The sequence below is a fragment of the Oncorhynchus kisutch genome, linkage group LG18 (genome assembly GCF_002021735.2).
Source record: "Oncorhynchus kisutch isolate 150728-3 linkage group LG18, Okis_V2, whole genome shotgun sequence".
Classification (NCBI taxonomy): Eukaryota; Metazoa; Chordata; class Actinopteri; order Salmoniformes; family Salmonidae; genus Oncorhynchus; species Oncorhynchus kisutch.
This window is the reverse complement of record NC_034191.2, coordinates 40,689,311-40,701,820: the sequence shown is the minus strand read 5'-3', so window position 1 is coordinate 40,701,820 and position 12,510 is coordinate 40,689,311. Positions and strand designations below refer to the sequence as shown.

The following is a 12,510-nucleotide window of genomic DNA, read 5'->3' as shown; positions in this document are numbered from 1 at the left end:
GTTTCACACCGAGGCGTGGTGGTTATCAAGGGGGAGTGTTGGAGAAAAAGAGTTGCGTTGAGAGAGGAACTGGTTTACTTTCGGTGTCATGAAAAATAAATAACAGAAAACAGCATCAGTAACTGTCCCACACCAGTGATGAATGCTCACCTCCAATGCTTGGAAGAGCACTTTGGGGTGAACCTACTTCCCAATCCATTTGACTGTGATCCTGGCTCAGTTGACAGTCGCACAGCTGATCGAGCTGTCATGTGACCGAATGCTGCAGGCAATGCATTCACAGGTAACTACAGAAGAGTTTTGGTAGCATTAATGCATTAATGCCACATTCAAAACAACTGCGTGCTCGGAAATCTCCGACTTCTGACTTCAGTGCGTTCAAGACAACTGGGAACTCGGAAAGAAACGAGCTCTTACTGGGAAAAATTATTTTGAACAGTTATCCGACTCGGAATTCTAACTTGGGATCTCTGGCTTCTTTCTAGAGCTCTGACTTTCTGACCTAAAGATCACTGACGTCATGATTTGACCTCGTATTTTCCTGAGTTCCCTGTTGTCTTGAAAGCACCATAAAACTCATGGTAGGCTACTCTTCGCCAGCTCATATCTGCGTGAAGCTGGTTTCAGTGCTCTCGTCTGCGTTAAAACCAAATATCGATCCAGGTTGGATGTGACAGCAGAGATGAGATGAGCACTGTCGACCACGCCCCCTGACTTTAAAAAGCTCTGACACGACATGCATCAAGCACTCTAATTAGTGGTGGTGAGATAAGGGACATTATGTCAGACTAATTTGCAATTGACTGCCCCACATTAATAGTATGTGATGGTATATCAATTACAAAGTTATTTTAAAATATAAAGTTCTCATAGATGAGGAAAATTAATGAAACACAATAAAAAAAATAGCTTTTGTATATATCTTCACATATAACTAATTGGAACACACAAGCACTAATTCAACATGGTGAAGATAAAAAACTATGTAAACAGAAGGCACAATATGTGTGGATGGTGTGGTGTGTGTTTATGTTTTATTTTATTTTATTTGTTATGTTTGGGAAAGTTGAGTGAGTGAGTCATGAAATAGTTGCATATCCCAGAACCAATGTATTTAAATATGTTATTGGACAATAACCAGATATGGCTTATTAAGCTATAAGGTCCGAATAATGATGATCCAAGCTTCTTTGCAAATATATATATAAGAATGTATCAACTCCACAAGGAACACTAGACTCTATTATTATGGTGGGAGATTTTAATACGGTCTTAAATACCTCTATGGACCGGAAAGGAAATCACACTATCACTAAACTATCACCCTCAGGCACTTAAGGAAATCAAGAATGTCATGGATATATTGGAATTAGTGGATATATGGAGACTTAAATACCCTGACCTAGTGAGATATACATGGCGGAGGCTTAATCAAGCTAGTCGTCTTTGATTCTTTCTTATGTCATTCTCTCTGGCACCAAAAGTTTAAAAAGTGTTGATAGGGGACAGAATGTGGTCGGATCATCACATAATTGGCATATATATTACTCTTATAGAATTTCCACGTGGGCGAGGATATTGGAAATTTAATCAAAGCCTACTAGATGGTAAATTGTTTAGATCTAGGACAGAATAATTTATAACTGACTTTTTCAGACATAGGTACAGGTACACATAGGTACAGCAAATCCCCTTATTGTATGGGACACTTTTAAGTGTGCCTTTAGAGGCCATGCAATTCAGTACTCATCAATAAAACAAAAGCAATTTAGATCAAAAGAGTCCATATTAACAAAGGAAATTGAAGGACTAACAGTACAGTTAGATAGCAATAAAAACGGTACCATAGTGGCACAGAATAAGTTAGAGGAAAAACAAAAAGAAATGGAGGAACTTATTCAAGAAATATCCAGTGTAATAGATTATAAAAATAAAGCGACCTGGATGGAATATGGGGAAAAATGCACCAAATTCTTTTTCGATCTTCAATATAGAAATGCTACCCCAAAAAATGTATTAAAACTTGTTACAGATGATGGAGTCACGCATGATTCACCAAATTATATTTTGAAAGAGGAAGTAAAGTACTTTAAGAATATATTTTTGTTTCAGGCTCCTCCATCTCCACTAACTGAAACTAATTGTATGTATTTTTTTCCTAATAATATTGTAAAATTAACATCTGTACAGAAAGACTCATGTGAAGGCCAAATTACAGAGGAGGAACTGCTTGAGGCAATTGGGGCCTTCAAGAATGGGACATCTCCAGGGCTGGATGGCATACCAGTGGAAGCATACAAAACTTTTTTTGATATACTCAAAGGACCATTATTAGCATTTTTTAACCACTCCTATATAAATTGTAGATTATCAGACACACAACAAGAAGGTCTGATATCATTATTACTGAAACAGGACCCAAGTGGTATATATAAAGATCCAGTCCATTTTAAAAATTGGAGACCTCTTACACTTCAGTGTTGTGATGCAAAAATCCTTGCAAAATGCTTGGCGCATAGAATTTAAAAAGTATTGTCAGATATTATTCATCCTAATCAGACAGGTTTTTTACATGGACGATACATTGGAGATAATATAAGGCAAGTACTGGAAACAATAGAATACTATGAAATATCGGGGACACCAGGCCTGGTTTTCATAGCAGATTTTGAAAAGGCTTTTGATAAAGTACGACTGGAGTTTATATATAAATGCCTAGAATATTTCAATTTTGGGGAATCTCTTATAAAATGGGTTAAAGTTATGTATAGTAAACCTAGGTGTAAAATAATAAATAATAGCTACATCTCAGAAAGTTTTAAACTCTCTAGAGGAGTAAAACAAGGTTGTCCACTATCGGCATATCTATTTATTATTGCCATCGAAATATTAGCTGTTAAGGTTAGATCAAACAATAATATTAAGGGATTAGAAATCCGTGGCTTAAAAACTAAGGTGTCATTGTACGCTGATGATTCATGTTTTCTTTTAAAACCACAATATGAGTCTCTCAATGGCCTCATAGAGGATCTAGATACCTTTGTTATTCTCTCTGGATTAAATCCAAATTATGATAATATTACGTATTGGATCACAAAAAAAATGCAAATTTTACCTTACCATGTAGTTTACCAATAAAATGGTCTGACGGAGATGCGGACATACTGGGGGGAAAAAAAAGCTCTGACGAAGGCCGTGTGGCCGATATGTAAGCTTATTAAAGATCGGTGATACTATCAAGAGCAGTGTGCGGTTTCCTTTTTCCTTCGACATACTCGGTATACAAATCCCAAGAGAAAGAAATGATCTCAATACATTTTTATAGAAAGTTAGCAAAAATCTTGCTACCATGGAAAGGAAAATACCTGTCTATTTGTGGAAAAATCACCCTGATTAACTCTTTAGTCATATCACAGTTTACCTATTTGCTTATGGTTTTGCCTGCACCTAGTGATCTGCTTTTTAAATTATATGAACATAAAATATTCAATTTTATTTGGAACGGCAAGCCAGATAAAATTTAAAGGGCCTATTTATATAACGAATATGAATTCGGAGGGCAGAAATTATTAAATATTAAAGCATTAGACCTCTCACTAAAGGCATCAGTCATACAAAAGTTATACTTAAATCCAAACTGGTTCTCTAGTAAATTGGTACGAATGTCTCATCCTATGTTCAAGAAGGGCCCTTTTCCCTTTATTCAGATTACACCGGCCCACTTTCGATTGTTTGAAAAGGAAATAATCTCCAAAATATCTTTATTTTTTAAACAAGCCTTCGAAAGTTGGTTGCAATTTCAGTTTAATCCACCTGAAAAGAGAGAACAAATAATACAACAAATATTGTGGTTAAATTCAAATATACTAAAAACTGTATTTTTAAAAGAAATGACTTAAAAAGGTATAATTTTTGTGAATTAAATCATAAATAGGACTGGTGGAGTTATGTCACACATGCAGCTAACACAGACATATGGAAATGTCTGCTCTACCCAAAATTACAACCAATATATTGCAGCATTACCACAAAAATGGAAGAGGCGAGTAGAAGGGGAAAAAGTATGGACCTTGTATGTCGGCCCTGTATTAAGGAACATAAATGGTTAAAGACAAGTGTGATAAATAAAAACATATACCAATTCCATTTAAGGACCAAAATACTGACAGCTGTGCCATATAAATTGCAAAATAGTTGGGAAGAGATTTTTGATGTAGCCATTCCGTGGCACATGGTTTATGAATTGATATGCAAAACAACGCCGGATGCAAAAATTTGAATTTTTCAAATTAAATTACTATACAAAATTCTTGCAACTAATAGAATGTTATATACATGGGGGATACATTCTTCCTAGCTCTGCAGATTCTGCTGTGAGGAGGCAGAGTCATTAGATAATTTATTTTGGGATTGTCCATATGTAGCTCGTTTTTGGTCACAGGTCCAGGAATGGCTGAAGAATTGCAACATTTGCCTAGAACTAACACTGCAGATAGCAATACTGGGTGATTTGAAAAGCCATAGTCAATCAATCAATAATATAATAATTATTTTAGCAAAAATGTTTATTTTGAATTTACAATCCGTAGAAGCTATGAGAATAGAAAGGTTCAATTCGTTTGTGAAGCATCACAGCACAGTTGAAAAATAGATGGTAAATAGAAATACAAAATGGATGATGTTGAGAGATAGATGGGAGGGGTTGAATGGAGCTGAAGGGTGAGACTAATAGCAAGATAAAACATCTAAAACCTACGGGGTCTGTAAAAGGTATATAGGTTCAGAGCTTTTGTGAAATAGCACAGTTACAAATAGAAATCAAACTGGATGGACATCAGAAATAGAGGAAGGACTAAAAACAAACAAGAGAGAACTATTGTAAAGTAGACTGTGTCTGTAGAGTGTGTATAAGATGTATAAATTGAAGGTAAAAGCCGAAGTGTTTATTAGTTTACTCCAATTGGGGGATCGGTGGAAGGGTTAGCGGGGAATACTAATAAAGGTATATTCTTTAAAAAAGTATGTATGTCTATATAGGTATGTGTATGTATATATGTGTACATGTATGCATGCGTGTATGGATATATATATTTACCCCAAAATATATATGGGGGATTGGAAATGATGCAGACAATTACATTGATGGAACCAATATTCTTTCCGCAATATTAAGCTGATCCACCCCTTAAAATAAAAAAATAATTTTTTTTTTAAATTAAACATTTTAAAAATAGTATGTGATGGTGAGTCGAAAAGACAATCAGAAATACTGTTAGAATGTTTTTCAATTGAATGCCATAAGCCCCAAATAAAAAAGTAAACATTGACTGTTAATTACATTTTTTTTTCACATATGGGTGAGCATTTTCAGATGGGGTCGTGGGCCAAAAGGTTTGTGAAAACCTTGACCTAAACTAAGAGATTATCAACATTACGATCACTGTCTTCATTTAGCACATGTAATAGCTTGCATAATGAGTCATCAACAGCTGTAGCAGTGAAACAATCCATGCAGCTCTCAATTGGGATCAATTGTTTTTGTTGTTGAGCAGTTTATGAGTCCTGGTTGCATTACATATCCATTCAGGAGAAAGATATATTTTTGTCTCAGACGGCCGAGTGATTAGACCTTGGTTACATATGGTTTACAACCCTATCGATCATTGTCTTACTTCTTGAAGAAGACAGTTTAGTTGGCTCAATTAATGGCCATCTGTCCCGGTACCGTGTGTGTTTATAGCTGTGGGCAGCAGCAGGCAGTGTTCTCCCTCTGTGACAGGCCTGGATGAGGTAGATGAGGTTGCATCCTTCCTCAGCCTCAGTATGCAGCATTTAGCTGTGAAATACTCCGTGTTTGCATCCATAATTCATCTAGGAGCATCAGACAGCCAGCGAGGAGATGACAGATCACTCATTGTGTCGCTCTCACAGCGACGCAATGAGGCTGACAGAGTTACCGGCGACAGGAGGGAGGGAGAATGGTGGAAGGGAGAGAGAGATACAGATGAAGGGGAAAAAAGAAAGAAAGAAAGAGAGATCAACAGAGTCAAGGAGGACAAAGACGAAGATAGAGAGATCGATGGTGGTGTACAGAGGGAGAAAGGCAGGGAGGGCTTGAAAGAAAAAGAGTGAGAGAAAGAGGTAGGGATGGAGAAGAGAGTGAAAGGGGGTACCGAGACAGTGAGAGAGAAAATAAAGCAGCACAGGAGAGAAACAGGTAAGAAGGTGCAGATTTAGAGCTTGTTCTAATAAAGAAGTGTATGAAGGGGGGGGGGGGTCTGAGAGGAGAGGGGATGAGGTGTCAGCGGCAGACGTGATCAGCAGATACTCACCATTGGTGGGGCACTGCTGAAAGTAGGACGCAACCTCCCCCCTTTCTACCTCCACCCCGTCTGTGCTACCAGGAGAGGAGCAGACCCTTTCCCCCTTAGACTGCGGCACAAGCAGCCATGCTATGCATGGAAGTACGTGTGCATTACATAATTGGGCCGTCTCCATACCCTAGCATATCAACCCTCTGAAAATAATTATCTTGACAGATTTATTAGCAATAGCATTGCTTTGTATGGAAGAAAACGATTTTCCAAATCAGTCAGTGAACCAGGTTCTTAGTGAAGCTTTGCGGTGGTCTCTGGTGGTCTTTTATCATCTCATTTTGAACAAGACATATGTGTAAGACACTGTCAAATACTGGTAGTTGTGTGGCCTGCGGCGATCTAGCGGTTATTGCCATTGCCTTCTGATCATACAGATATCCCAGTTCTGGAGTGGGTTTGGATCTGGCCCATACTATTCTAGCACACCTTCTTACCCTCCTTACTTTCTTGTGTCTCTTCACTGTCTAAAAGGAACTGGTAGGTGCAGCCACCTAGCCAGATGTGATATTCATATCTACAGACTTGTACCCCCCTGGGTCAGGTAAGACATATGGAAACTTTCCAGGTATTCTTAGCTCAGGTGAGAGGTTTATGAGGTTGGTGCACTGATTCCTGTGTCCTGTCTCTTCCAGATTTGCACATCACCCATGCTCGTCCTCTGAGGTGGAGGGATGGAGATTGGAAAGGTGAGTTTGGGGACAGAGAGCTATACATTTGAATGCTATATTAAAGTTCTACATCGAGATGGGGAAAGTATGACGTTACGCAAGTCTGCTTCAAAGGGCGAATGAGAAGGGAATAAGGGACAAGTAGACCACAAATAGTATATTTTCACTGAACTTTCCTGAAATGTCACGTTTTTACCAACATTCTGATGAATGTAATTGTCCTTCTATTGCATTAGATGTTCTAGTAGACAGCAGGTTGTGTTACTACTTAATGATATTTACTCTAATTCTCTCCTCCAGGTGAAGTCCCCCTGGTTCAAGGAAGTTGGAAAAACACAAAATAATAAATATGAAGCCAAGAACAGCATTGGGAGCAGAGATGGGGTGGATGCCATGGAATCGCTGTGCTCTGTCACTTATGCAATTCTATCCGGAACTGGGATGTAATCCAGCCCTGTGGAGTGGAGGGAAATGTTTTCCAAAACCTGGGGCTTCTTTTAATGCGTGAGGAATGAATTGACCTTAACCCAGACGCCTAACATTCCTTTCGGGAATACTTTTTGGGATTCCCATTGAAATTGCCTACTACAGAGGAACACCCTTGGATGGTTTTGATGATGTATTGTGGGTTTCGTAGCAAAGCTCCACTCTCCCTTAACGATCGGTCATTTGCCAAAGGAATACAATAAGAGGAAAAGGCAATACAGTGTTTTGTTCTACTCCCCCGAGGGCCTTGGAAGCGTTAGCACACAGCGATGTCGCGTCGATGCACCGATATCAAACGGTTGTTCTTTGATCTCTTAGGGCACTTTATAATCTTTATAATCCTATCTTGCTCTCTTTCTCTCGCTCTCTCTTTCTCTACCCCCCCCCCCCATCTCTCTCTCTCTCTCTCTCTCTCTCTCTCTCTCTCTCTCTGTCTATATGGACAATTGAAAAGTATATTCATCAATTAAGAGATCAGATACATCCATTTTGGATGATGGTGAAAACAAATCATATTATTTGGCAATGGATATCCCAACTTGGAATAAAAACATGGGCTCTCAAGATGAGGTCAAAATAAGAACCTGGATCTGGTTTGGTTTGATTACATGAACTTACAGCACAAGTATTGCGTTTTGGTTTGATGGTGAAATGGTGAGTTAAGTTTCATTCTGACAAAAGAAATTGACCCTATTGTATAACACTTTCGATATGGAAAAGATGGACACATTGATCAAATACAATTTTTCCCTTACTGTTGACTGTGTATGTATTTGTATGTGAGATATACCTTCAATTTTCTCTGATTTGATACCCATATTTCCTTTGAATTATGAAACAACAATAAGAAAAAAATACGTGAGATGGAATTGTATGCTTTCATAGGTAAAATATGTGGATTTATAAAGAAATAAAATTATTTTTCTTGAAGCTGTGCAGCAACATTATTCACACAATTTCTGAAGCTAATCATATTCATCGATTAATAATTGCATTGTTAGGTGTCCAACTTATTTTACATTAAGAAAATACGTTAGAAGCAGTGAATTCATCAGCTTTGTTGGTCAGTTTTTAACCAAACTGACCTCATGACAATGTAATGTCAGTTACAGAAGTATGGTTTTGCCACTAAGGGTCGCCAGAGGCTTTTTTTGTGACGTTAACCAGTCCCCCTCAGCTCAGTTCAACTCAGACATAGATTAGTCTGGGAAAGACATCTGAGAAGCAGGCGTCTCTATCTTGGTTGAGTTCATTGTTGCCTGTACAGGGGTATTTCTCAGCAGTTTAGGCAAGATATATACAGTAATACTTCTTGAACCCTTTGCCATGAAGTTGTCCTTACTTACACTGTCACAGTTTTGTCTAAAACATGGGACGTGACATGTTAACAACAGAGTAAGTAACAGGGATATAGATGCTAGTGGTTATATCAGAGCCAGACACCCCTACCCCCACCCCTCTCTGAGACCCTTGTACTTTCCACAGACTCTGTTGACGTGATTAACTGTAGGTGTTCTTCTGCTTTCCACCCTGTGGTCAGACAGTCCATCTATGCCATTGTTTAAATATGCTGTGTCATTGTGCTAGGCAAATGTCCATGGGCAAACCATATATATATATATATATGCAGTATGTATTTTAGTAAAGCAAAAAGCATCAGCAGGATTGACAACATTCATTGAGATTCATGTGCAATTGCTTATTAGCATGTTTTACAGAAGGGAGCCCAAAAGTTGCTTTGCAAGGTAAGCAGTGAAGTGGTTCCACTCTCACATATTGTTGTCAGCTTTGCCTGCATTATGGTAAATCTCTACTATTATTGATATGTCATTTATCAATTTGGGAGCTTTTACAGCAGATTCCTATTCATGCGAGTGCTGAATTACGCAAAGAATATCTGCTTGTCTAAGAGAATGTCTGAATAGATTTAGAGCTTTGCAAAAAAGGCTGAGATTGCCCCTCACTACAAAACACTGCACATCACCTCCTTGTGATTAGATTCAGGAGAAAGTTCTGGATCCCTTTTCTAACTTTCCTCTTCACTTTCCATTAAATGCATGACTACCTTTAACTCTACTACTAGGCCTACCTTTTCGACGTTGACATTTTGAAGAGTCCCTGTTGAAGTGAAATCACACGAGTACTCCTGGTGCTTTTCTAATTAAACTACTTTTGCCAGATGTGGTGCTCATCAATATTCTCCAAAGCAAATAAAACATTCATCACGAGCCCGTTTACACCTGGAGCTAACATATGCCTGATGTCCTGATCTTGTCCACATTCTGATTGTGTCAACAGGTGTAGACAATTAAAAAAGACTCATTCTGATCTGATTGGTATCAGGACGAAGGACGCATGTGAGCAGCAGGTATAGACGGGGCTTAAGATCCAAAAGAAAAAAACATAGAACATGAGGTAAGAACATTAGCCTACATCTGGATTCCTCTACTTTAATCATGGTATGTTTGTGAGTCTTGTAAAATGGAGGAGCAATGATTCAACATTTTTGCTAGATGGAATTAAATCTAACATCATTGGTCGTTCAGGCTCCAAGCAGGTGGTGTAGAATACTAAACACCCCGGGCAGACAGATCTCTTGGGCCTCTGCTAGTCCCACAGATAACGTCAAAATTCCCACAATTGCTCAGGCAGACAGCTTACATTCTCGGGAATAGTAATGCATTTGATATGCAATTCTGCCTGAACCCCTATGGGGTTTTTGGGACTAGTCTGTCCTTTTTAAGTGAGTGAATACAAACCTCATGTTGTATTAACTGTCCCCCAAAACTCTATTATGATATTATGAACTTTCAGTGTACAGAAATGCGCAGGACCTTTTCTGGTGATTTGAGCCATGTGACTAAATGTTCAAACAAAATCTTGAGAGAGATGTACATGATGTGTTTCTTTGGGGTATATGAGTGAAGGCTAATTTGGACTGCAAGAGATATTCCCCTGCGTCTGTGAGTGTCACTGGTCCTCCATGAGCAGTTGAAAGTGATGGCGGAATACCCAACATGCTCACTTCTCATCCCCCGAAAAACAAAAGCCACACACAGAAAGAGATTTGTTTAATGACAATGCTCTTATTCCCTTTTTTTTGTAGTACTTTAATTAGTACGCTGTAATAACAAAATCTAGCTGACCACAGAAATCCCAGTGAGTTTATCACTACTCAAGGAGAGTAAACAATGAAGTGTAACATCCAGGAAACAGTCGTAAAAAAAACACTTCCTGTTCCTAGTGGAGGAAAGCAGGTGGTGATGTTGCTGAGGTGACATTCTGGGAGGACTAGCAGGGACATCTCCTATGGATGAAAGGCCCACGCTGTCAGACAGGGAGACACGACCGCTGCCACTGGAATATCAGAGAATAAAGCTACAAATTCGGCACTTGGCACGTCCACCTATTCCACTTCCTTTACATTTGGCCTAAATGCATGTTCATCCAGGAAAGAAAAGCTGAGCAGTCGGTGTCTAACAGGTATCTGAGGAAGGACCGTTATGCTGCCACATTCTGCTCCTGTCATGTTGTCAGACAAGGTTGCCTGAGTATTTTGGCAGATTACCTTCTCTGCTTGCTATTTTAATTGTCACCAGGCATCGCAAGCAGCACTCTGTTGCATAACCTGGATTTGTCAAACTCAACGAAGATTCAGACAATTACTACCTGTGTCCTTGATTCTCCGTTCTGCCCTGTAAATCTGGGAAAAGGGACAGAAGTGGAGCTGTCGCTCAACACTGCTGGGCGCCAAATTAGTTTCCTCTGTCTGCATATTTTATCTGTCTCCTCAACTAGATCCATTGGTGAATTCTTCCGTTATTACACTGAAAAATATGACATAAGACAGACCCATTTTGTATTGGTTTGGGTAACCAGCATGTGTGCACGTGCCTGTGTGCATGTGAGCCTGTCAATTTGTGTGTAATCATGTTTGCATGTGTGTACACATTTGCCCTTGTGTGCACGTTAGTGAATGTGTGGGTATGTGGACAATGGAAATGCAATCCATGTATGAATACATGCGTGCACTCATTTGTCTACATGCTGAGCGTGAAGATTTGTCAGAATATATGTGTTTGTAGAGGTAATCAAGTAGGCCTCTCTTTGATCCCGTCGCCTCCAAATCCCAGCGGCTAGTTTATGAGCTCAAGGGTCCGTTCACACCAGCCAACATCTGTTGGCTTCTCCACAGACCCAGGAAGGACGTAAGGGGAAATAATGGCACGGGCTGGGGCTGTATGGGACGGGGTGAGAGGTGGTGGTGGTGGAGGGGGTTGTGAGGGGAGGCTGGTGGGTGTCCCATCACACTTCATTATGCCCACCCTGCTTCACTCCACTTCAAGGGGAACTTCATCCCCAAAGCGAGACCCCTACCTGGCCCGGGACAAAAGAGAGATTAGGGCGTCCTCCCTCTACGAGCAGCACAGGCCCCTGCACAGCATTTGTTTTGCCTAGCTCTTTCACAGTTCATTGAAGTGTGAAGTTTTCCCAATTCTGAACTAGGCTGGAATTTTTCCGTTTTTGTCTTCTGTCGGTGACCCATTTTCACCGACATATCTACCCATAGAAATAGAATGAATCTCCATTCGAGTCAATGATGGCATAATGGGTGGACTGGCAGCCATTTGAGTGTTCCCATAGGTTGAAGATGACAAAGGTTAAGACAACGGGATTCTAATATCCCATAACTCTTTGTAACAATGGCTATGCTAGTTAGCAACGGCGCTGGTAGTTAGCAACGGCGCTGCTAGTTAGCAACGGCACTGGTAGTTAGCAACGGCGCTGGTCCCAGATTTGTGAAGACGTTGCCTTAACCTGTATATTTTTGATCTCGACCCGTGGCAGGAAGTAAACGCAGGAAGTGTACCTTTAAATCTGCAATTTGTTGAGTCAACTCAACTGACATTACAACAAATACCTTCCACTGGATGAGCCACATAAGTTAGCATCATTTGAATGAAAATTCCACATTATCA

At 39.6% G+C, this 12,510-nt stretch overlaps 1 protein-coding gene across 3 annotated transcripts in view; it reads left to right on the top strand.

Annotated features, from left to right (window-relative positions):
- The window catches only part of LOC109909356 (leucine-rich repeat and fibronectin type III domain-containing protein 1-like protein), a 146,845-nt gene extending 138,384 nt beyond the window's left edge, over nucleotides 1-8,461 (top strand). For all 3 annotated transcript variants that reach the window (XM_031796841.1, XM_031796843.1, XM_031796842.1), the window contains 2 exons: nucleotides 7,010-7,063; nucleotides 7,346-8,461. The gene's annotated coding sequence lies outside the window, so the exon portion shown is untranslated. The remainder of the gene's footprint in view (nucleotides 1-7,009; nucleotides 7,064-7,345) is intronic.
- The last annotated feature ends 4,049 nt before the right edge of the window (nucleotides 8,462-12,510 follow it).